Raw genomic sequence first — 27,579 nt, forward strand, 5'->3', positions numbered from 1 at the left:
TGCTTAAAATATCTCTCCAAGGGACAGAAAAGGCAGAAGCACTTATTAAATATATATGTCCATTTTTTAGCAGGAAAAGGTGATTTGGTCACAAGATGCTGACAAAATACTTACTATTTGCATTGTAACAGAGGACAATGTCAAACAAGTGTTGACATTTTTGTGCCTCTGGTCCCAGCATGTGGACATGGAGGTGTTTCAGAAGAGCTAGCAGAGTGACCCTGCCACTTGGCAGTAGTCCAGAAACACAGGGAAAGCAAACCTTGTGCTGTGCTTTAAACCCAGTAAACATGCACATCAGTTGAAAGTTGATCCCAGGAAAAACAATGCATGCATAGGAGACTCAATGCATGCTACAGGAATAAAATTAATGATGCCTTTTAATACGAGCTTATGGAAAACCAACTTTCAATTGTTTTTAACTAAATTACAAGCCTGAACAACAAAGAGAGTGCAACTTACTCAGTTTAATTTTCATGGCTTCGTAACACTCACACCACCAATTAAAAAACTATGAGAATAAACTGGATGCAAGTTAAATGGATTTAGAGAAGTCTCAAAATGCAACCAGGAGGAAGTTAGTGAATTAGCCACGTGTAAACACACAGGTCTATTTTGGAAATGCAGAGTTGTCCAGACCAGGAAGGGTCTGGCCACCACCAAGATGCTGTAGAGGCCCCCAGCTACTCTTTCCTTTTGAAATGAGAGCAGTTGCAGACTTGGAGCATACTCAGGGCAAATATCATATAGTCTCATCCCCTGCCCATTTTCACTCCAGCGTCTGTCCTGCACCCACTGCTGGAGACTGAACATTGCCCACAGGGGCTGCTGCAGTCCACAGTGACCGAGAGAAGAACGATGATGCCAGCTGCCTTCTGACACCGCTGCACTTGGTACTGGCACGGCCAAGAGGCAACACTGGGTCCATAGTCCTGTGGTCCGTAACTCATAAAATCAAATTAATTCAAGTCCTTTAAGACAACTCAGAGAAAAGACTGGACCAGTGACCAAACTGGAGAACATCCAGCATCATAAAAAATGCTTTAAAACTCCTACTTTTTATTCCATCAAGCAGAGAGCAATCAGGCTTGCTCTGCCTTAAGGCACCAGGTCAGAAACAGCTTTTGCTGTGGATGAACAACAATCCAGCAAGACTGGATCCTCACCATGAGAACAAGGAAGCTGCATTTTCTTCTAGAATTGGAATATTTCACTTTTCAAGCAGTTTATCAACAGTGTGAATGGACTGTTGATCAACAGAAATGTTGTTAGAGGCTGTATGGGAAAATAAAACCTGTGCTGTGTGAGGATATTCACACAGCCTGAGAGAGAAGAAGGTTACAGCAACTTTATAATCTATTCAGCCAGCTATAGCACTTTTCGATTTTCCAGGTCTCAGTCTCATCCTTGCAGTCATCTAACAGTAAGGTTTATTTTGACTTGAGCTGGAAGAGTGTTCTCCCTCACTAATACCCTGATGTCTTTGATGGGATGAAGCAGGAAAGGCCAAGAGGCTTATCTCAACTCATAGCTTTTTCTTTCTTCTACATTTCTGTGGGTTTAACCTAACGGATAGCAGTCACGTACAAAAAATTGGACCGACATTTAGAACTCATAAAATACCCAGGGCCATTCCACAGTTGTCACATTGCTCATCCTGCTTAAATGCTTATTAGATCTAATAGAAATGGTACAAAAAGTTTCAGGGCTATGCCCAGCTGCTGAATGAAAAGGATAGTGCAAATCAGTACTGAAGTGAGAGAAAAATATGTGTTGTCAGTGTATTTTAATGTTTACCAATCCAGCATACACAAGATATGAGATACTTAACAAGGTAGAAGACAAAAGAACCAGCAACCAAAAGGAAGATATGAAATAACAGCCTGGACTGCTCTGACTTCTGCTTAAATTGGCTGCATGGAGAGTATTCTTTACCCAGGGATGAAGAGATCTTTTGAACACCATTTGCAGGCCACAGAAACACTTGTGGCTTTTCTTGGACAAATGGATAATTATTCCATAAATACAAAAAAAACCAACCAAACAAACAAACAAAAAAAAGCCCTTGGTTATATGAAATTAAGTCAGAAACTCCATTTGTCCCAGAACAAGCAGGTTCCCCACTCCCGATTTACACATTTCTCCACAATCCCAGGAACCAAAATCTTCCCAGCTCAGCCCAAGCCCAGGGCAGATCTTCCCTTGGTGTCAGAGGATGCACAGCTGCTACCAGCCATGAGCTCGAGTGAGGATCAACTTGTTCCTTTTATAATGATCTTTTTCAGACTCTTTCACTGTTCTGACCTATAACTGGCACAGAAACATTAGCTTTAAATTTGAGATATTTACATGTAGGTGTCACTTATCAGGCATGTTTGCAGATACACAACTATCCAAACTGAAAACTAACATAGAACTTGCCACAGATTATAAAGAAAGAAAACAAAACCAAGGCAGCATATTTTTCAGATTAAGGTATCTCTTATTTTTCAACTTCATCACACCCTATTACAATAGTAAAAAAAACCCCTACCTTTCAATGTACTGCCAGTTCGGCGAAATTGCCCTTAGAAAAAGTAACTACCATTTCCCATCTGTCTGCAGAATAAAGAATTAATGAAAGGAAACCTTTATTCAATTTAAAAATAATGAGGCATCAATATGTAGCTGCTTCAGCTCTGTCAAACTGAATTAACAGTTCATGAGTATAAAGTTATTTTTTTTCCTCAGTCTCCTACAACGTTAATCTTTTTTTCAAAACAATTATACTAAAAATCAAAAATCCTACAATTTAACACTTCATAACCACCCAATCCCTTAGTCTGTTTGCAAACTGCTAAAATTTACTAACTTAAATTGTACTTAACCTGACTAAACTGATAGTAGAACTTACCATTTTTTAACATCTGAACATCTGAACTCCAAGCAGTTATCAACTGTGCCCAAATACGAGAAGGACTTGGGCTGTTTGGAGCAGAAGCCTGGCATAAGCAAAGGATGTACCAAGCGCAGGAAAGCAGCAGCTGACATGGCAACGAGCACTGCAAATTGGGTGGGAAGAGCTGCTTTTCGTGTTCAGGTCTGCAAAGTCACTCACGAGCTTGAGTTGCTCCCATATCAGCACTGCTCCTCTTGACCACAGCAGATTCAGCTGATTAACATGAGATATTTCTAATTGGACCTAATGTTAAAACTACTTAAAATCCCCAGGTGATACAGAGAAACTGTTGCATAAAGATCTTGGATTTCAAGGAAACATGGCCATCATATTGAACAAGATGTAAAACCCACAGAAGGTATCTTTAGTCTTACCAACTCACACTGAAAAAAGCTACAGTCAGGTAGTTTGAATGAGTACTGTAAAACACAAGCAGGCAAAACCCCGTGCCATGCTAATAACATACAACTTTATCATCCATTTCCTCTCCACTCCTCCATGTTGACTGAGTGAGGCCCAATAAAGCATATATATTTTGAATTAACTATGAAAAGCATGTCCTGATAATACACTTCCCACGCTGGCATTTACTGGTGCTCAGGAACTGTTTGTAATCTTGTATTCTAACCACTATCAATTATCATAAAAAGGTTGAAGTCTTCACCTACTGTTTGACATAAATAATGCATGAGAGAGCTTTCAACAACAGGCAAGAAATATAATTTCCAGATCTTTAACACTTAATGTATAACAAGCAGTAGTCTGTAGGGACGTGAACAAAGCGTGTTCTCCAGCTTGCAGTCTGGTCAAAGAAAGGTGCTTTTTAAGTGCCTTTTACAGAGCTTGCCATTAAGGTTTACCATGAAATGCTGTTAATAAAAAAACTGAAATAGCAGAAAGCAGTTAGAACTTGTATCATATAATATTCCAATGAGGGAAGAAAATAATCAACACCTCAATAAACTGAAAGCTCCGTAAGGATGTCTACTCTATGCACTCCTTAAACATACATTCTTCTTACAGACATATATATTGCAGTCCACTTTTATTGGGGCTTTTGTCTTGGGGTTTGATTTTTTTGTTTTTCTTTGGGGTGTTTTTTTTGTTATTGGTTGTTTTGGGGTTTGTTTTAAATCACCACAGCAGTATCCCTCAGGCCCACCTTCAAGCTACACTACAAAAGAAGAGGAGCACATCCTTCTCTTTCAGCTCCTCTCAGCCGTGGAAGAGGCAGGGTAGTGAGCGCATATATTGACAACACATCTTAAAGAGAAATAGTTTCTTAACCCTGAGATTAATTAAGTGCCTTGAGGGTTGTCTCAGAGCCCCTGTTGACTGAGGGACTATGCTTCCAAAAGAAATGCTTTGTGGTACTTCAACAGGAGCATTAATGCTTAATAAAAGCGTGAGACAAGCTCCATATGGTAGCTTTGCAAATTTAACGCGTTAATGCATTACGAGCTGATGATATTGATATTATTTGAGCTGTACTTGAAAGGATTTTAATAACGGGGGGCAGTCATCCCTAAGCACCTCGTGCCCAATACACTGTCGATCCCTTCCAGCAGTCTGCAGCAGGCACAGAGATGAGGAGTCCTGCTAAAGCACACAGCCTGTGGCTACTGAGAAAAAGCCTAAGATCTGAGAGCTTTGGCTGCACACGCAGGTTAGAGAAACACACAGATACCTCTGCATTCACAGCCTAGAAAAATCCAATGTAAGGTTAGTTAAATGCTGTGGAAAAGACTCAACGTGTTCTTTCAAGGCCCTTCTGCAAGGGCCTTGCTTTTACAAGACAAGCAGGGGAAATTAACTGCAAAGTGCATTCCTTCATGGACAAAGGAAGGCAAGGACAGAGGCTAACGGCTCCAAGGGCTCTTCCCTTCAGCTCTGTCAACACCAACATCCTATTCAGTGTGTAAGGTCCTTACTGAGAAACAGTCTTCAAATTGTGAAAGCAGTCTTAATATGTGCTCTAAATAGGTCAAGGAAAAAAAAAATTACAACCCACCCAGTAAAGTATGCAAAGCCAAAACTGCTGACAAATGGACTTTTACCTACCTGATTTAGAAAACAAAACAAAACCCCAAAACTCTTCTTCCTTCCCACAGAAAAGCAAGCGGGAGTACATGAGTGTATAAAACATCATATCATAAACATCAACCATCTGGTCACCTTTTTTTCTTCCTTCATTGAGCAACTTCTTAGTATTAGATAAGATATAGTTAACAAAAGACTCATTCCATTCTAATGCTGAAAGATAAATCTTTTAAATTTTGCCTCAAATCAGTTACTAAAAGAGGTGGAAACAGTTACGGTTCTTGTTCTCAACACAGAGCTGCAAGAAGTCTGACATCTGTGCTTCACGACTCACCTAGCAAAGCCCAATCCTCTTTTACTTGCAAGGCCTCTTCAGCCAAAACCAGAGATGGAGGAAATGCATGTATCAGTGCCTTCATCACACCGAACAGCCCAAGCTACTCAACAGCCGTGCCAGAGAAAGACAAGCTCTGGAGATTCTGTGCTTCTTGCAGAGCGTTCAATCAATCACAGTCTATCCCCAGTCCTGAAGTACGTTGCTAAGATTATCTTACTCCACTCAATCTAAATATTAAACTGCATCAATCATCGAACAAAGTTTTAAAACTTGCAGAGTGCACTGCCAGGAAATAAACTCATTCTCTTGGATTGCTCCTCTGTGTAGATAAAACTTTACATCTGTCTATTTGCTTACTGCTGTAAAGCGTGCCCATCGTCACCCAAAGAAGTTGCCACACAACAGAGAGAAGAAATATGTAACGAGTGTAACTGACTGTCTCTGGTAAAAATACACCAATACAGTGACTAGATGTGTCTGGAGATAAGGCGGCTTCAGCTTTCAAACCTCAGAGCAGACAGAATGACTTGGAATTCAGTAAAGCCATGTTGTAAAAACCTGACACAGGCTCCACACGTTCAGCTCCCAGACAGGGACAACAGTCTGAACAGAGTCTGAAATCCATGCAGCATTATTCACACAGGTAAGGAGGATAAATCCCTTCCTCTTTTTGTTCAGCCTAACATGACACCATGTGGACTCATTATTGTCACAGTAAGCTGAACAGTAAGCTCCGGGGAAAGGTTCCCTCTGAGGCATATTCACACCCGCCTCACAGAAACACTTCAACTGGGATACAAAACCGCTTCTATAGACTCCAGAGATTGCACAGGAATCAGAGGACTCCTCTCATTGTCATGAACAAAAAGGAATGCGCTCACTAAAGGAGTTTGTATCCACTCAAGATAAAGGCTGATCTCTTCTGCAAAGCAGTCTTGAAGACAGAAGCCAGGCAGACCAAGATGTAGTGGCCTGATTGGGAGGATAAAGATTTGCCTAAATGCAGTTAAAGTCAGATGATTTCCAGCCACCAGGGTTGAAATTAGAATTTTTTAGTAAAAGGCCAAAGAAAAATAGAAGTTCTGGCACTTCTGAATATATCTTATTAATAAAGCTGTTTGATAGCCTAAGCTGCAAAGTAGCAGAAGAATGAACTGGCATCTGCCAAGTTCCCCCATGCATAGGTGATGTAAACCATCCTGATTCCCTTTCAGACAACAACTTCGGGTTTCTTACAGAGGCCGACAGATGAAATTGTGTGTGTCTCACTCTAAGCAAGAGAGCAGACCAGATGTGTGGGTTTTTACTGCCATGGATGGCATCACTAAAAATGACTGGCCCCAAACCAGACCTCTGACAAACTGCTCTGGCTGATCCTTCTCCCTCAAACAGTAGTGGTGGCTGTTGATTCTGCAACAATTTTCTGGCTCACCCACAATCGTGCATACAATCTCACTTTTCTTAAACTATAATTTCTGTTCTAGAAAGTCAAAACTGATATCACATCTGGTATGGAGCAGTATATTCATTTTAACTAGACTGTATTTATTGTCATACTTTTACTTTTTCTCAGGTACTATTGAAATCGGGTCCTGAATAATTTCTCTTCCTTAAAACAGTACATTATATTTGTTATTGTTCAGCCAGTATTATGCCAATATACTTTCCAATTGCCAAGCTTGAGAGATTTATTAAAATCCTAGTTGTCTCAAACGTGATTTCACGCATCGGCTCTTTCACTTTTGTGGGATGAAAATTATCTGCTTTCCTTCCTGGTCCTCCTGTTTTGAGGACAGACAGCTCATTGATTTTCATTGCACCTAAATGGAGTCACTTCCATTGCTTCCACACCTTTTCATCAGCTGTCCTGCCCTTGCCCTCAATTTCATCATGGTCCTCCTTAACTACAGCCAAGACAAAGTGTGCATTTAGGTTTGAGGCAATAGCTAAGACCATCTTTAGCCTTTACTCTCTTCCTACAGCACAGGCATCCCACTTCATTTATACTTTTTCTTCTCTTTGCTGAAAAATATTTTGCTTTTTTATATATATTTTGATGTCTGAGACAACTAGATTTTGGTAGCTCTCACTTTCTGATGCCTTGGATCAAAACTGCCTTTCTTGATTCATCACTTTCCCCATTTCCCATCTTCATCCCGAGTGTTTTTCAAGAATCTGATTTATCTAGTGGGTTCATTCTTAGCATCTTAAGTTAAAAGAAATAAAATATTATTTCTTTCCTAAATCAGCATTATTTAAACTGGAAAAAAAAAAAAATTAAATACTGACCTATAAACTCAGGTGAAGAGCTGTACTGACATTCATAATCCTGAGCCCTTAAAAACAGCAGATCTCCTCCACTGTGATAAAGAACATCCCAGACACTGACGTCTGCTTGTTCCATTCCTTTTGATATTGTAGCTTATCATCCAGTTCAAATAAAACAAAATGTCCTGAATTTATAATTATTTTTCCTGGAGGCTGCTGATCCCAGATACCTACAGCACATGTCATTCTGAATCTTGTATGAATGTCCTGCATTAACATAGCAACTTCCCAAATATTTATAAAAATATGCATATAAAAAGCTCAGGTTCTTGACTAATTCCTCAAAGCTTTTCTGAGCAGCATTAGATGAATAAATAAAACCACAAAAACCCCATTATAGAACATGGTTTTGAGTTATGGCTAAAAGAGAGTGCACCATCTTCCCTCTGGTAACCACCATTTGTAACTGCAAGGCTTCCAGTTGATCAGAATTGCCTTTGATAAAGAACCATCCTCAGCTGTGCTTTAAATGAGAAAACAGCATTTATATTCTGAGGGATTTAAGAATAGCTGCACTTGGTAATTTTTTGGATTACCTAGAAAACTCATCAATCCAACAAAATGTTACTGAAATTCCTTTACGTTTCTAAGGGAGTACTGGCAGTCCTCTTTTGGCAACTTTTGCTCCCATTTCCTTTTCTAAAGGTGCAATTTCTGTCTAGCTAAGAATAATAAGCTATAAATCAGAAATTGAGAGAGTTACATAAATCAAACTAGCAGCAGCTAATCCAATGCAAGATGCTATGTAAAGTCAACTGCACCTTTCTTAGTTCAACCTAAGTGTCAAACTGATGGGCCAGTGGGACATCACAAAACCCTCTGTGACTCCCAGCAAACACTGAATCTCATGTACAAAATACTTCCCCCCTGCCCTGGGTAGGGAGCTGCATACAGTGTCATCACAGAAGGTCCTAGAACTGTAATGATCTTTAGCAAAAATTATTTCAATTGTAATTACCTTACTGTTTTTCTTTTTGATTCAGTACTTCAACCTTCATCTACCTCAGGTGTAAAAAAATGATTCGCTCTGATTAGTAATGAGGGGCAAAGATGAACTATTTCCAATTGTCCTCTACAATCCAGAGCATAAACTTCTTTGGATGTCCCCAAAATTTAACAGCCACAAGGTGTGTAATATTCATGGCATAGAACACCCGAAAGTTCCCCTGAGACATCCCTGGTCATTTAGCATATCAGAAGCTTGGCTCTCTAAATAAGATCTTGATCCAGAGATTTTCAAGAAAGCTTAGATAAAAAAAGAGCTACTGTATTCAAAGATAATTACAGCAACAAAAGTTTAATATATCTCAATATTATACCAATTTCAATCTTAATTTGGGAACAACGAGGAGGAAAAACTGAACAGGACTTCCTTATATATGTTGGTAAAAGAGGAAAAGTAAATAGCAATCGGACAACAAGCACATCATCTCATTTATTTCTCTTTTCCTTATGATCAACATAGGAGACTGTAGAACATTATGCCCCCAAAAGATACAAACAGTTCAAATAAATCTGCATTACAAACAAACCATCCTGCTTGCTAGTAAGCCAGGTTTCAGTGTATGCCCAGATTCATAGAAAAAGTTATGAAGGGATTGCCAGAGGCCATCTAGCCCAAGCCCCTCTTCAAAACGGCCAACTTCAGAAAGCAGGAGTAACCTTAATTTCAGCTTCAGCAATGCATAGGTTTTTTCACTGTTTTCTGTTAGACTGAAAGCTAAAGAAATAACTTACCCATAGATTATTGGGGGGGGGGGGGGGGGGGATCTCATCCAGAAAGCTACTTCCTAGCAGCACATTCACAGAGCTCACATCCTATCAAGAGCAAATATTACCAAACAAGTTTCCAAATCTCACACTCAAGAAAAGGTCCAATGATAAAAGGATAATAAATATTCTTCAGGCCAAGTGCAAGAAAAACATAAATTTGTTAAAACACTGTAGCCACTGATGTCCTTGAGAAAGGGACCGAAACCCTTTTGGATGTTTCCTTGTTTACGGATGAGCCTTTCTAGGAAGAGAAAGTGTCTCCCCACAATCTATCTATACAATTATATCCATTACACATTCACATCATCATACACACGCAAATATTTTGGCTCCATAAATCAAGACATTTCTCAGAAAACATACACAGCTGGTGAACAGCCTTGGTTTGTACCAGCCAGTGACTCGTTACCAGTATTTTTCATAGCCTGAAGGCAACTTTATAAACTGACAACTGTCTGTCTGGCTTATGTATCTAACATTCTTGAAAAGCTAATGAAACCCAGGTACCACCCTCAGCCTGTAAGGGGTGCCCAGTCTGAGTCCAACAGCTCGTCGTTCACGCATTCAGTCATGACTGTTTTGCTAAGAAATGAAAGGGAGTTGTGGCATAACTATGGCATTGCACTAAGCTGCACTGAAAGACAAACCCATAAAGAAAAAAAATTTTGAAGTACGAGAAGTAGTGAAATGCAAAGAGAAACCAGAGTACTAGTACCTGTTCAGGTTCTGGTTTTTTACCTATATTTTAAAATGATTTTTTTTTTTTTTTCTGGTAGAAGTATGCATTCATATATAGTAAAGAATCGCAAGCCTGAGAGTCAAAAGAATTGCCACCTGTATACCACTCAGCTGTACCCAATCTACCAAAGGATGCATTTCATGGACACACGACTCCAGCTGTACTTCTAAAAATTTCTCCTGTCTTAATGCACACAAGTAGCACCTCTGAAGCCAAGTGCACAACTATAAGGAAGAGCATAGTGATAGAAAACACTGGGGTATACTTATGGTGTTGGAGAAAAGAAAAAAAGTAAATGAGGCTGAATAAATGCACTTAAAGTAACATCTCAGAAAAAGGAAAATAAAGCTGATGGGCAGGATAAAAGGAAAATACATCTCCATTATTTAAGGTTTGTTTGATTTTTTTTGTTTAAGAAGTGCCAAAGAATCAGTCAAGTGGGGTGAAACCCACAAAACATTTCCTTAAAAAAGGTAAATTTCATCTTTGAAATTTCTATCACTTCAAAGCAATAGAATTAAATCACAGATAAATTAGAGGGGGAAAAAAAAAAACAAAACCTGACCCTGGGAATTAGATCAACACAAAGCAAAAAGAGAATCAAATCAAGGGATGAATAATGACCTCTGGTAAACTGAATAAAGAGTTTCAGGCAAATCCAGAACTGAATTTCCCAGGGGTCTCTGGTCTGTGGGGTAAGCAGAGTTAATTCTGGAAACTGAAACTGATAAAAAGTGACCTTAGACAGAGATATGAGGAGCAACCTACAGACTCCAAAACTTAGAAAGAAAGAAATTAGGACATTCAACAATTAACTGCAAAGAGAAAGCATAATTCACAGAAGGATCCTTGCAAAAGGAAAAAGAGACACAAGAGGCATCAAGAAGAGTGAGCAAACAGGTGAAAATACAGTGAGGAGGGAGGAACGGAAACCATGCAGATTGCCTACCAAAACCGACTGGAGAGGGGAAGGACCCGCACGGCACCTGTGCCTCGGGCTGCCGGGTGTGCCACCTCTGCACCCTCCCGCCCTTTGTACACTGGCTGGAACTAGGGAAAGACTTGGATGTATAAAAGACAAAGTGGAGAAGTGCCTGTGAAAGGTAACAGCACCAATAATCAAAAATAAAGAAAAAAAGAACAAACAAGAAAAATTATCAAAACACACAGACACGCCTGAAAAGTCAGGTAGTTTTCTCACCTGCCGGTTTCCTCAGGGATGCCCTTTTCAAGAACTATTAATTCTGTGTGTGGAAGATAATTTATCACAGAATTGCTCTTTTAAACTTCACCTTGTTGTGACAGTGACAAAATAATAGGCCCAACACAAATGCTCAGTAGTGCATTTCAGAAGCAATATTTGCCAGATTTTTCATTGGTCTCATAAACCATCCTGAAAAATGAAACTTAATGCCTGGCAGCAGCCACATATAATTATTCTTCTGAAAAGAACTAATATACATTTGGGCTGATTTAGAACTTGGCATAAAATAATTAAGCAAAGAAAAAAAAAATTATGCCCTACAAGCCTCGCACTCTGCAGAAGTTTGGCATCATTTTTATTCTGAACACATTCAGCACCGCAGCCACATCCCCTCCACTCCGGTACCACAAACAATAATAAAACACCTGGTTTATACACAAAAGAGCTCTGTCCTGAGGGGCAGTGAATCAAGCTGGGTCTTACAACAGCCTAGGCTCGTGATGAAAAACAGCATAAAAGCATTTCAGAGTTCACAGCTGACAGCAGCCTTACTCAAATATTTGATCAAAAAAATCCTGCTACTTCAGACCATACAGTTGACCACTGCTCCTCAAAACAGCTACAGAAGAAAGGACGGGCTTATCAGAGGAAGTAAATTATCACTAGGAGTGTGCTAATGGTATAAATTAGACCCAGATACCCAGAAGGGAGGGTGAGACTTGAAGATATACTTTAATCAGGCTGTATTTTCCTAAACAGTTGCATCAGAAGGATAAAATGTAGAATATCATACTGATGGTGCAAAATGGTAAATGAATAAAAGAAAAAAAAAAAAAAAAGTGGCTTGATTAACATGACTGAAAATCTAAAAGTATACAAGGAGTTTTCACATGAGACTATGGAACAAAATAAACCGACAAATGTAATTTATGTTGGAGCCAAGCAAAGCTTTGAAATCCATCATTTATTGAATTTATTTTACTGTTACAAGCACTCTGCTGTTCAAAACAAGCAGTAACTTAAGGGTTATTTTTACTAATGTTTCAAAGTTGGAATACAGCTCAAATTACTGATGTTTTCAGAGCAACTTGCTTAAAAACACAGGGAATATGAGGGAGAAAAATATACCCTGAGTTGCTGTGCAGTTATTTGTCTTTTCTAGATCAAAGCAAAATAAATGCAATTAAAAGAAGCTAGGGCATGACCATTTACAAGGCACTTTTTTTTTTCCCCCCACTTTTTTTTTTTTTTTTTTTTTAAGGTATTAATGCTTATGAACACATTGAGAACAGCTCATTACTCACCTGGTTCAGTTTTCTTGCCACTTCAGCCCTTTCAGGCACATGTTGAAGAAGAGAGATGCAAAGCCATACCTTCTCATTTGGGTGTGAAAGTATTGGGGTTTTATCATTATTTTAAATGAAAATTTAATTGAGGTATCCTTAGCAGCAGGGAAATTTTCAAAAACACGCCTTGCTTATACAAAGCCTCTCAGAAAAGTAATGGGAATTTTGTTCTGGGGTACGGACTGTCAAAGGTCCTCAGGCACCTCCTAAAGGAGACACAATGACTCAGTTTCTCATTTACTGGATTTTCTATAGATTCCCTATATTCTGTTGTGCTAAAGCGTAAAGCAGGGAGGGTACCTCTACCAGGACACTATCGCCTACATCATGCTGAGTTGTTTGGATAGCAAGCACAGAGGACTAAGCCCACCTTGCTAAGAGCAACTGAACATACTGAGCTTTCCAAGGGGTGCGTGGCAAGATGAAACCATCTAAATTTGGGCTCTTGGGAGAAGTCAGAGGAGCAGACCTGCAAGCAGTTTAACCTTAAGCTCTACAGACAATTAAAAGATTTTCTGGATTGTTAAGAGGGGTCTTAAGAGGTGCACAATTCCCGCCCCCCTGCCCCGAGCTGGGATGCCTGCCAAGAATAAACACTGATGGAAAGGACATATGCTGTGGTTACTGCAATGGGACTTGCACCAAACCTTCCCTCTTTCAGTAGCTCCACAGTCCTCTTGCTCAGTAAGCTGTCATTTTTAGTTTAGTTTTGTACATTTTAATAAAACACTTCATTTTCCAACAAGGTAAGGTGAGGAATTTTTTTGACATAGAAAAAAAAGCAGACTGGTTTAGGATCCCATCACACTGTTAAATATATCACCAGGTGTTAACTAGTCTTTGAAAAGAAGCAAAGTGGCTCAGACCCCCTGACTGTCACCAAAGCCAAGTAGGCTCACAAACCTAACATGCTTCATCTTTCAAAAAAAGCTTTTTAGATACCTATCCACAAACATAGGTTCCACTAAGTGACGTTGGCTCTCAATACTTAAGCATTCTGGGATGCATCCAAACCGTCTACAGCAGAGATTCCCAAGTTAAGATTAAACTGAACATACTGTACATACAGCTGCCAGCTCCCCACGCTGTGCAGACATGCTGCTTCAGTCCGAGTGCAGCCAGCTCTGCCTTCAGCCTCCCTACAGGCGGGCAGAAGCCACAGCCTGCCAGTCTGAACTGTGTTTCACATGTGGCAACGTTGCTTCCAAACCTACGCCACAGGCAAGATCTCCTGGTATCAGGCTCCATAAGGATACATGCATTAAACCCAAGAAAAACTCACTGTACTCTTTGAAGGCGTATCAGAAGGACTCTAAAAATAAAAGACAGTAAAATATTTTAAAAGGCACCAAATATCTTACCTATCTTTACTACCATGGAAACCAACTGTTAAAATTAACATTTTAAGAAACTTATTATATGCAACTGAAATATGTATTTGCATAGGTTAGAGAGAATTTTTACTACAGCTCTACAACAGTCAGATAATTTTCTTATTCAAATAGTTACCTGGGGTAGGTAGGGAAGTGAGCTTAGAATAAAAATACATTTAAAAAATTATGAAAAATGCTAATTAAATCATGACAACTACTAAAAAACCCAAACAAACATCAAACCCTCAACTACAAAAGAGTTGCATTCACACACACACACACAAAATAGAAGTAAAAAATGGCAAAACAGCAATTTTTCTAAATTACTCTTTCCACAAGTGTTCACACACTGATACTATCTCTATAGCTGTAAATAATACTCACAATTGGCTGTCTTACAATCTGGAAGGCTGAAGTCTTCTACGTACAAAAATGTTACAGCACCAACATGTGTTGAAAACTTCTTTACAGCCTGACAGGAACATACTAAGACTTAATCCTAAAGGTCATTTCTTTCTATCAAGACATTTAAGGAAAAATGACAACTTCGGTGTTATCATGATATAAATGAGTGCAATACTGAATTACATCCTCCAATTAGTAGACATTTCAATTCAAAGTATTACAGATTATTTACCATTTCTACAATGGTATGGCAATGCCCTACCACAGATTCATGCCCTGTGTTTTCACCCCAGCAGCGTGCTCATCTCCAGCCCCATCCTCTGCTGTTCCTGGCAGGACGCCCCACGTGGCCCTGGGCCTGCTCCGTCACCTCACTGTGCCTGCAGCTCCTGATTGACCCTGTTACCACCCTGCTCAGGTGCTATAGGACTGGGTCCTGCTCTGTGGGGACACTGCCCCAACACTAGGACACTTTTACTACACCTGTGGCAGGTGCACCCGCCCAATGAAAATAGGGCTTCTTGGTTGCTGAAACGTAGCAGCACCTGACTGCCTTTGTTCTCAGGGTCTCATGGTAGTTGGGGCCTGTGGCCAATGGGAGCCGCTATTGGCCACAGATCAGATTTGGCCTGGGTCTAAATTGAGTCCCCTGGGGGAGCCATTTTGAGCTAGTTTCTCTGGAGCAGTCGCTGTGGTTGAGGGCTCTCCCCTTGGGTCAGGACGCTGCCCAAGGAAACTCCTTGAGGATACTTGGGTCAGGACGCTGCCCTGAGAAGTTCCTCAGAGAGCCTTCACTTGTCACGTGAGTGATAGAGCATATTGGGTTGTCATTAAACCCTAGGGAGTTGTTCTTTTCTCCTCTCAAAGACATTCGAACCTGTAATTTGCAGAGGGCTAGTTAACTGTGTTGACAATAAATTTTTAATTTTTGGTAATTGTTTGAGAGCTTCTGTACAAGTTCCTTAATGTAATGTAGTAAAATAGGAGCATCACCAACAGATGTGATGTGAAACAGAACAGAGGACCCCCTCAGATGAGCAAATTCCTATCTTCAGAACAGACCTCACCCTCATGTGTTTCCTCTGGTCATCATCTCTCTGCAGTATGTGCAATCAATGGCACAGCCCAAGCCAACATCTGAATTTGAGCATGTGGATCATTCCAATTCTATCAAGTGAACACTTCCAGTGGAGTGAGAATATTTCTTGACAGTATTAGAAAAAAGATGACAAAATAGCTGCAGTGTCTGGAAAGCCCAAATCCATCTTAGTTCACGTGGGTAGAAAAAAACCAACTTATGTTCAACATTGCATTAGCTTTAAATATTGCAATTCAAAAGTATACAGAAATGAGTAATATGCTATTGCCACACACAGGACTGAGTTGAACAAGAGGTGAATTTTGTGTGAGCTGAGTTGGTTCAGCTCAACAAAGCTCAGGCAGGTGAGCACAGATGATTCTGGGATCGAGTGGATCACGTGCACAGACACCAGCAGAGCCTTTTAGGACCAAGAACACCTGCCCAATATAGAGCTCAAAAGAGCTAAATGAAGAAGGAAGAATGGATTCTGAGCTGCAGGGTAGGAACCCTATTGTTTGACACTGAACACACATAAAAGGCCATTCCCCAAAGGGCAAAAGAGGATCCATTTGCTCTGACTTCAGTGGCAGACCTTTGCCAGTGGCCTAAGCGAGGACCTGAGCTCTCAACACTGAGATCTCCAGAGTAGTCCCAATGTTCACATTGCCTAGGACCAGCTGGGACTTTCAAAACTGACCCAGGTTTGATCTTTCCTAGAAGGTGGCTGAGGCAGGTTCACCCATACCTATGAACCCTATATTGTTTCTTTGGGCTCCATTTGTTACTTCTGTGAAACTCAACAAAAACATTGCTCCCCCCAACTCTTGCTACCAGATGCTTAAATCTATTCCTGGCTCCACCACTCCTCTGTCTTGGCGTTCACATAAATGCCATCAGTTCCCACATCAGGGTAAGAGAGTTGCTTATAGGAACAGGCAGTGGAGAAAATAAAACAAGAGTGGCTGACTTGGTGGTGGGTAGTGTAACAGTAATAGATATCCATTACAATGACAGTGACGTGCTCCAGGGAAGAGATTTTCTTCCAGATGAGCAGCGTGCCAAATGTAAATCATGTTTCCACAAGAGGAAAGGTTTCACAAAAGGAGAACTTGGCAAGAATTAATGTTAAATCATGCCAGTAAAAGCAGTATCACTTGGTGAAAATAAGGCAGATAAACATTTAATTCATCATCTAATTTATTGGGCTGACCCATACAAGCTACTCCTGCTTCTAAAAAGATTTTCATGGTACCCACTTTTAGCTGTGACAAAAAGAAGTGAAATACACAGCTTGACACGTAGTTTGCAAAAAAAGTATTCTGTGTTCAGAACCATGCCATGCAAAGCAATTCTGCTTATGTTTTGAACGCACTGTGAACAAATATTTCAAAACAGGTTTCTTTCAAAGTTCATCAGTTCCCACTCTTTGCTTGTAAGTAATAGAAAAATTGAGCTGTTAATCTTCTGTGGGTATACATGTTAGTTAATCAACATAACTCCAAAAATAAAGTCATACCAAAACACTTAAAAAGCACAGCAGTTCTGGCAATTACTACTGGAGGACTGATCACAACAGTCACCTCCCACTCCCTGGAGGAAAACTGGTTTTAAGCAGGCTTAAAGCATATTAAATACTCCTATTCTTGCACTGCTTTACTGGAACTGTACCGGAGAAGACAGTCAAAGAATATTGCTAATAAAATGACAGTCAGTGTTTCAAAATTATATGAAAGAAATAAATTGTTAAAATATGCACTTCTTCCTTTGCAAAGGTAAACGGACAACTTGGGAATATGAATGGATCAAGTATCATAATTTGAATAATTTATTCTGAACACTCAAACTGTCAAAGATGAGCTGTTCAGAATGTTTTAAATCACTCTTGAGGAGAATTTTCACTAAAAAAGGTAAATCTCAAATACATTTTGAAAAGACCTTGGCATTACAGAGCATAACCATTACACCTACCACAAAATGGAGTTAAAATTCCCAATTTTTGTCATTTTAAACATCAGTACTAGAGAAGACCCATGGTCTTGGCCTGATCGCTTAAATTACTCCTACAGCAATTCAACATTTAGTGAACAAAACTCAAAAGCTTGCAATGGAATTTGTGCCTGTGGGTTCACTGATAGTTGCAAGTTGTCAGCGAAAGAAAGATTTCAGCAGATAAAACATGAGCCAAGATATGACACTTGAACATGTGCACAGACAACACGGCAGAAAACCAAATAGCTTTGGTGACTATATACAAGTCCTAAGAACCTACACAGAGGTAGATGAGACACTTAAAGATGAAAATAAGGGAAAAAAACCACAAACCAACTCTCATCCCTAAAGGTAATTTAAGGACATCTATTTCACCTTTCCCCAAGGGCACCAATATTTGGTCAGGATATTTTTCTACACAGCTGACAGCACAAAAGCATTTTAGATAATTCCAATTCTATCACTTATTAACTGTATTTTCTATCCTTAAAAATAAATGAATGAGTTTCTAAAAGGGTGAGTTCTTTTCTCCCTTACTTCCACCCCAAATTATCTTGTGCTTTTTGGCGCTTTGGTTTTTACTCTTAAAAGACATAATTTAAAAAAACTACTGAAAAAAAGAGAATTGTAAAGATCTTTTAACAAAAGCTTTGCTTAAATACTGGCCACTGCTGACGTCTGTGCTCATGAATAGAAGTGGAATAATAAGCTTATCCATTTTACAGTTGTTTCAGTCTTCACATATTTGTCCTCCATGAAAAAACACACGAGAGTGAATTTAAATCTGCGGTATAAAAATAGTATTAGACGCCAAATTGATTCATGACTTTTCAATGAAATCATTAATACCAAAATCCTAAGAATGTATAATTTCAGCATGGAAATGAAGAAACAGGCTTAAATGAAACAAAAATAATTTCCATAAATTTAGGCCTCTTTGCCCATCTCATGCATTTGTAAACTAAATCAAACTGCCAGCTAAAAAGTGATACTTTCTTGCACTAGTTTACATTTCTATTTAAACAACTTAAGACAGCGAGTTGAGCACCAACACCTATGAGCCAGCTGCTAACATGAAGAACAGGAGGAAAACCTCAAATTCAAGTTACAGGAAAAAAAAAAAAAAAATCCATATTGCATCTTGTTGAAGACATTTATTAGCTGAATATAAGAGAATTTTCTAACTTCCAGTACCCTTCATCTCTTTGACCCTAAGCTTTCTTACCTGACAAGAACAGCAGCTATACCCTTCCGGGCAATTTACTCTTTCTTGAAATATAAATTTGTTATGCTCTGATAATATTTCTGTTGGTGCATTTAATAAAGATTCTTTATTAAGACAGCAGATTAAGACCAAATAAACCTTAGTCTTAATTGGCTGTATCTCTGAATACAAAAGAAGGATATCTCTATCTCTGGCAGCCAAGTATGCAAGTCATGACAGAAAAAGAACAGTGTAAAAGTACATTATTAGGTTGTGGTGTATTTTCCTCCATTATGGAGAAATTTGAGGACAGCGCTTGAATCAGGGCATTCAGAAAATCTGAGTATGCAGTCAAGTTCTGCCAGAAGAATAGACCAAGTCAACTACAACTGGATCTCTCTTGACAGTGTAGCACCCTGCTGCACACTTCCCACCTCAAAGCCAAGGAGCACAGCAGTAGTCAGTAAATCCCTTTCTGATGCTATTGCTGAATTTTTCCTGGACTGTACACTGTTCCCTGTGGATTTCTGTTGCCCAGACTAACCCCTTTCTCCAGGTGTAACTAACACACTCCTAAATGGCACAGGAATGCCCTGAACGATATTCAGAACTTGAGTACTTGGCAGGACTGTGAACACCAAACTGTGAGCTTCCTTTTTGTGTGGCCTCAGGATCTGACTGTATCTTCAAAACCACATCTGATCTCAACCTAAACCAGCCCACGCAACAGTTGTTAATCTGGATGATTTAGAGAAGCATCTACAGGAAACATCCAGGTTCCCAAATCAGCCCGGGGGTGGGGAGACGGGGTTGAACGATACACTCTGAAATGTGGACAATTCTGTCTTCAGCCCTTAGTAGCAGCCCTACCACTGTGCAGCCACGTGGCAGACTCAGATCAATACAAATCCATTCCTCTCGTTAAAATTTGTCCAAAATATTCTGACAGAAGTTACTTAATCTGGCAGATACGAGATCTAACGTATCGCCTTTCTTCCCACATAAAAACATAAAGACAGAATAAACTCCATGCTGCGTGCCCTAATTTGACAAATTAGTATTATATGCCTGGACATGATTCAGATCAGATTTGTATTGCTGGTTAATCTAATGCTGCACAGACCCAGCATTAATGATCACAGAATAGCATCAGCACACACAAATTCAGCAAAAGACTACTGATGCTCAACACTACAATCGTATTAGCCATCCAGCTTGCATCGGTAGCTAACTGCTATCACTAGACTGGGCTGCAGTCCTCATCCAACAAGTATCTACATTTATTTAAGCATTCTCAGATGTACTCATGGGACCTGAGAAAGTGGCAGTATCTGTATAACAAGAGCAATTAGTTTTACAATTGAAGAAAAGTTGGTTTAGAAGCGAGGTTGATTGAAGTCCTCTTCCCCTCGTACAGCAAGATAATATTTCATTCAAAGATTTATTTGTTGGCCACAATACCTTAACTCACACTTTTTTGCACATATACAAAACATACTACATCTCCATCGCTAGAGAAACCAGATTCTAGATTGGTGCTGAGATATTTGTAAAGGAATTCTTTCCACAGCTGGTGAAAGTCGTTCACAAATACTTTAGGAAGCTGTAAGATTGCCTAAAGATGTGAGAAAAATCTATGTGCACACAGGCATATAGACAATTGCATAATTTAGATTGGAAATCGACTGAAGCAGTTTCTCCCTGGAAACGTTTCACAGGAAAGATAACAACATATAAGCTAAAAATTTGATTTTTTTTTTCCTTTGTAGAAATGTAATTGTTAACTGCTACAAAAGAAATTGTGCACCAAGCAAAAGTTAAATGCAGAGACCTCAAACTGCACTTATGGGGAAATTAAGAAAAATCAATACAGAACTACAGTACATTACAGCTTAGTCTCTTTTCCCTTTCCACATCCACACAAACATCCCAGACTTGAGACACCTCCCTCTCAGAATCACTTGAAATAGTAAAATTAAGTTTACTTTCCTTTCATAATGCTACATAAAGATGATTTTTGAATGATAGGAAGTAATAGGTAAAAATATATTTTTTAAATCAAAGATTGAGAGAATCATAAAGACTGTAAATTATAACTTACAAGAATATATAACTTTATAAACTCTAACACCCTTATGCAACATGCTAGATCTGTACAGTTTAAAAGAATGTCAAGTCCTCTCTCCTACAGCAAGACACCCAGAGCTAAGGCTGAAAGCTCTGCTCTATTTCAGTCCTGTTAATCCCTATGGAATAGCTTTAAGTCCTGTTCAGCTGCTGAGTACACAAGGCTGCCTTCACCTCATCTTATTTTAACTTTTTTTCCCCCCATTGAATGTCAACTGACTCATCACACTGGACACTTTTAAGACTCATCTGGACAGGGTGCTGGGCCACCTTGTCTGGACCATGCTTTTGCCAAGAAAGGTTTGCCAGAGGGTCCCTGAGGTCCCTTCCAACCTGGGATTCTATTATCTCCTTCCCAGTAAACAGAGAGCTACTGCAGACTGTGTAACAAGTCAAAGGGCTGAGCCTTACGCATGATATAAAGACTTAATAGGCCTACAGACATGTGAAGCTGCGTGCTCCACATGGAAACCTACAGAAACAGCTATTTCCCCAGGCCTAGACTGTTTCCTTCCACCAGTGATGCTTCTGGGACAGCCTGCTACACCACTATGAGATGGGCAATACCTCCCTTCCTTCCCACTGCTGCTTTTCCTAACAAAAAGGGGGAATCAGGAGCTTCAGATGCATTGTTTTACTTGTCAGTATAAAAAATTAATGTGAGCTTTTAATCAGATGTACAGAACTTTACAGAACACTCTTCTAACTTCTCTTGGTTTGTACATTCACCACACACATGTAAAGACAGTGACGGGAACACACAGGACACAAACAAGTTGAAACTCCTTTATGCATTTGACACATCTCATTTCAGGCTGCTCTCCCTGCTAAGTCTTTACAGGGCCAAACACCAAAATTAATTGCTGCAGATGTTAGTTCCATTAATTAGAACTCAGTAACTCTTAGGGTGTAAAATAACACAATATTTCTCACAATTAAATCTGAATATCTGTTGAAAAACCATGTTGGGTTTCAGTAACCCAAGGAACCTTGAGTGACTTTGGAGTGGACTTCTGAACATTTAAAAAACCCCTGTTAAATGGCATTTTAAACCAATTATATAACCTCTATGGCACATTCAAAATTCAACTGCAAAACCAAAAAATTCTCAGATAAAAGAATTTCAAAACAGTAATAGTATCAGACATCATTTTTGTAGGACAAATGTATTTGAAGGAATTAAGATACTGAAGCACCTTCTCATCCCTCAAGTCATTAATTCACCCTTTTTCTGAAACAAAAAAGTAGGGAAAGACCATAGCGCTGCACCTCTTAAGAAATGCTATTGTCAATGCACCTATGTCCAACCACAGCAACTTTCCAACTCAGAAAATGGTATTTTACTAAAGCAATTTTCCCCCTTAGCCAAAATGTCTTAAGGCAGCCAGACTGGAATCAGCATACGGATCCACACAGGAGACGGAGAGCAGGACCCTTAATCTTTAAAGCTCATTAGTTCAATTCCAGCCCACACCGGTAGTCACTGAAAATTTTATTAAGTAATGGCTGTTCAGAACCCATCACACACAGTCCACAGGAAATGCATCGTACACTTAAGCCTATCTCAGAACAGAGGCTACAGATTTTGTGCCTCTAGAGACATTTCCCTCAATCCCTATAAATTGCCCCTGAAAAACAAGTTAAAATAGTTTGGTACAGCACGGAAATTTGCAGTGACATTGTCAATATGCCTTAATAATCAGGTCCCTTCTTCCAGCATTACATACAATTAGACTGAAAATAAATTGGTCCAATATCAGTGGGGAAAAAAAACCAAACCAAACCCAGCCTGGTTTCCTATATATTTGTGCCCTATTTCCCATTTAATCCCTCACTGCAGGGAGTTACTGATGGGGATTTGTAGAGTGATCACACATCCCCTGCTTCCCCAGGAAGTCAGGCTGACAAAAGATTGCTGCCAAGATAGCAGGAAGATGAGAAGATATAAAAAATAATACCAGACCCACCTATAGCCATGAAAGCTCATTCCCAGACTTACCTGTGTTTGCATAAATACCAAACACCCCCAATAAGCATTGAGATTTATGTATTGAGAGGAGAGAGAGATATCATGTAATTCACGGAGACAGCCCAGCTATTCATTAGCACTCTATACCATCGTAGGAGCAGGGGGGGAGAGTCAAAAAAAGAAAAATACAATCAAAAGCAGAACAACATTTACTAATTTACCTAGGGTAGGCAAGAGCACAAACGAAATTTTCAAACAGAAATATTCATAGCTGCAGAGTTTTTGTTATGAACGCATTACCAAGAGCAGTTCATATTCCTCTTCCCATTGGGGTAGATCTTTTCGAGTTACACAGATCTCTCTGTGGACACCTGGCTAGCATACTGCTTATTAGCCACATATACAGCTTATAGCCCAAACAATTATCTGTTAAAATTTGAATAGTACTTGCTATTAACTTTGTAGCTATCTTGAAATAAACCGAAGGCAAATATCAAGCAGAGGTACAGCTATTCTCTCTGTGCCCCCCTGCTGTACGTGAGGTCACCCAACACCCTGCCAAGAAGTCTGAAACACTGCAGCTTGCTTGCTCCCTCACCCCAACCTCTGCGTTTTGTTCCAAATTCTAGTTTAATCCGACATATCTGGCAGATTTCAATTTTGCCTCTTTTAGAAATCATTTCCCAATAGTCTACTTTCCATTAAAAAACCTTTTAAAAGATTCAAAGCCTTTTAGCATTTCAGTATGTTCATCTTAAGGGGAAAAATTTAAAAAAAAAAAAAAAAATCACAGGCAGCTCTACATGAAGGTCCCCAAAAACCTGGGGTATAGTTGCAATGAAAAAGTCTGAAGTATTAATAAGTCTTATGTGTTCAGTCTTTAAAATAAGTTAAAACCAAGTCGCAAATTCAGTAATGAAAAAAAATCAATGGATGAAAATAGCTGTCTTTAAAAAAAAAACATGTACACCTAGAAGAATTAAATTTTTCTGTTAATATGATCAATTACTATCACCCATTCAATTAAATAAAGCAAAAATGAAAAAAATAATTCATTTGTACCCTAAGAAACGTAAAGTTCACCCCTTCTAGAATTCTTCACAGATCACAACTAAGATCTAACATACTATTGTACCTAAATTACTTGACATAAAGATTTATTATTCCAGTGGTGAGAAACTGTCAAATCCTAAATCTATGCTGATCTCTCAAAATCTTTAGGAGTCAGGCATGGCAACTATGTGTCTGACTATGAAAACAAGGAATAGTTATTTTGTAAAATATTTTGATTTTTCTGGCCTCCAGACTTCTTGTGAATTAGAAATGATTGAACTTGGTATGCTTAGAAGCTAAAGATATACTTCTAAAAAGCAGGATTTTCTGTTTATTCAGTTGCCAGAATGTGATGAATATGCGTACCAGATGAAATTAAATGTCACAGAGGTGTTAACTCAGTTATTGGTTTGAGATCTTCCCTCTAAAACCTTAGAAGAGACAGCCCAACATCAACAACAGCCCTTTGAAAGCTGCAGTGCAGTGCAAAGAAATAAAATAACCTCATTAGATTTCACACTTTAAGTCATCTAGAGACATCTGTATATGTTAGAATAAAAATAGGCAGATTGTTTCTCTGCATCTATTGGCAATTCCAATACAAATTTTGTTTGGTCATTGGAAATGTTGTGCAACGTATAATCTGCACATCATCCAAATGTCTATTGCTACAGATTCAATATCACTTTTAACAACTATATAATGCCAATTTTGAGACAAGATTTGAAACAGTTCATCATAAATTAATTCACACACCGAGTAAATACACTCACCCTGTTGATCCTGGCACCTACACCCATGATTTTTACTTTCAGGCTACATGTTCTATAACACAGCAACATCCAATCCTCATACCAAAGCTCCCAATGTATCAAAAAACAGTACTAAAACATTTTCTTATCGTAACACACTGCTTCAGCTGACCTTCCTTATTACTCTTTATATCCTGTTCCCTTCTCAAGATTTTTACAAAGGCTTTTTGGTGGCAAAGCTGGTTTTTGACTTGTTTATAAACCCCTCCCCTTATACAGATCCATCTTCTAACACACAGGAAGGAGGAAAGGCTACAAGAGATGAGCCTGGTGGCCAAACCATTTCTACTGAACGTAACAGGGATCATTGTGTAAATCTAACTTAGGCCCATCTGGTGATGAATCAGCTCCCGTCTGCTTCTTTCACTAGTCATTTCCAGCTGTAGCATAAAATATATAAAGAAATTAGCCAAGGGCACAAAGTGATCCTGTAGCCAAAACAAAGCATCACACAAATGGAAGTGTCCTCACCAGGATACAATAGTGGCTTGCCTAGAAGCAAGTCACCAGCATATTAAAAGAACATAACTAATAATATTAATATTTTGTCACACTGATGGCATAGCCAGACACTACTTATTAACATCTTCTGTGAGCATGTGAACATGATAACAACAACAAAAAAGAACAAGAAAAAAAAAAAAAAAGGGTGAAGCTGCATGCAGGAAGCAAAAAAAAGGTTGCCTGTTAGTCTTCTAATTCCCTGATACACCTGTTTGTGTGTGCATGTCTGCACAAAGGTGCGTGGTACTTACATTGAGTTGCAACAGCACCCATCATTCAGCATGGATCCAAATTTGACTCTAGTAAGCTAAAGTATTTGCCCTGAACCTGAAGACATCTGGAAGGGCACACACACGGAGATGGAAAAAAAAAAAAAAAAAGAATCTGCTGGTAGCTCCACATCCTTTGCCATAACTATTTTTCTATTTTAAAATATCTACACTAATGGAAAATAATTATTTAATATTAAGTACACAAGTAGCAGCACTGACTCAACCGCTGAGGCTCTACTCTGTACTGAGATTTAACCTTCATTAGATTCAGCCACACATGGTAGCAGGGAGGACACAACTTACCACCACTTCAACAAAGACAGCACAAGGTTTAAGGACATTTCAACTCAAGAGCTGGCTTCCCAGGAGATCCATTTACTTAATACATATTGTGACTTGCACATGAAGTGTGTCTCTTCCATTAACTACAATGCGAATTGAAGTTTCTGCTTCCAATTTGACTTCTTTAATGGGGAGTTAATGGTTCATGAGAATTCATAGCAAAATAGATAAATTAAATCATTTCAGACACATGCAAAGCTTTTAGCAAAATTCACACCGCTCCCCACCATGCTCAACCATCTTTTTTGCAGGACCAGTTACATTCAGACAGAAATTTCAACTTTCTGGTTTTTAGCAAACATTGAATGAAGCATTGAAAATCTGAGGAATAAAGATTATTATGCCATTCAATTAGAGAGCTGCAAGCTTTCTGTTTCTCTAAATTTTTGTTTGTATTTCAAACGACTACATGGCCAGCATCTAGCCTTAGTTTTCGCTGTTGTTCCCACCACCTTCTCCAGATAAGTAACTTGAGCGCTGCTAACACATAAGAGCAAAGTACTATAAAACATGCCAGTACTACCTATGTATAATCAAGAATACTTGACGCTTCCCAACGAGGTGATACAGATACAATTATTTCATAAGCATCAAATCCCAAGACTCCTTCTATAGCACACATACATTATAAAAAGATAAACAAAAAAAGTACAGTATTGATTCTGGACCCTTGAACTATTTAGGTACCATATATACCAAACTATTTTAATGATAGTTGACTATCACACAGAAGTTCTGCTATTAAAGAGTACATCCTATCATGGATGTTTTGATCACATGCCATTTAAACACTCTGAAGGATAAATCAGACTTTTTTGGGTTTTTTCTCATTTGATATAAGCATGATAGAGCTTTCTACTTAAATTAATTTTGCACTGTATAAGTTATATGGTACTCAGGCTGCGTTACCATAACCAAAACAAACAGAAAAAAAGAGTCCTGCTCAGCATGTGAACTCGATTACCAGTGGAATTTCATTTTCCTGAGACCAACAATTTTTTCAGCAGACATAATTGCAAGAAAAATCAGCACATGAGGAAGAAAACAGCTTGTTTGTAAAAGCCACTCCAGTACCAATAAGCACACAGGAGTATTAACAAATGGGTGTTTTGTTCTCTTACCAGGCAAACCTGCATACTTTTATCCGTCTGACCTTGAGTAACTCCAACAGCAAGCAGTTCCTCCAACAATAACAGCAGAGAGGTTCCACCAGCACGACCTGGACTTTGTTCACCATTTCAAGCACCCATTTATGATAAAACATAACAACATGCAGCACACAACTATGTCTAGTTTACGAGGTTAACAAAAAAATAATTTTCACAAAATAAAAATCAGAAAAGATTAGTAACTTAATAGGAGGAGTAACAGCCACCTGAGGCTGTAACACCTGAGGAGTAACAAGCACTGAGGCTAACAGGATAAACCACATTACAGTATGCTGCATAAATGCAGTGCTGAGACTACAGATCAACAATTCAAGAAATGTATGATTTGACAGGAGAATAAAAAAAGACAGACATTTTCTTTTGAAGTTTCCATGACTACATGCAAGCAAGTTCTGCCATTTCAGAGGCATCCAAAACCTGGTGTTATTAAACTTAGACTGAACCAACAAGCAACCTTCTAAACCTTGCATGTGAAACCCAGAAGACAGCAATGTTAACACTCCTATCGAGCTTCGGAGAAAGGTTTCAGTTTTACTTAACCACACCAAAAAGAAGAAACAGAGACTGACCAGAA

General features: G+C 39.0%; 1 protein-coding gene across 1 annotated transcript in view; it reads right to left on the reverse strand.

Moving 5' to 3' along the window:
- Positions 1-27,579, reverse strand: part of PCDH15 (protocadherin related 15) — a 448,489-nt gene that overhangs the window by 324,479 nt on the left and 96,431 nt on the right. The window lies entirely within an intron of this gene.

The sequence above is a fragment of the Athene noctua genome, chromosome 21, assembly GCF_965140245.1.
Source record: "Athene noctua chromosome 21, bAthNoc1.hap1.1, whole genome shotgun sequence".
Lineage (NCBI taxonomy): Eukaryota > Metazoa > Chordata > Aves > Strigiformes > Strigidae > Athene > Athene noctua.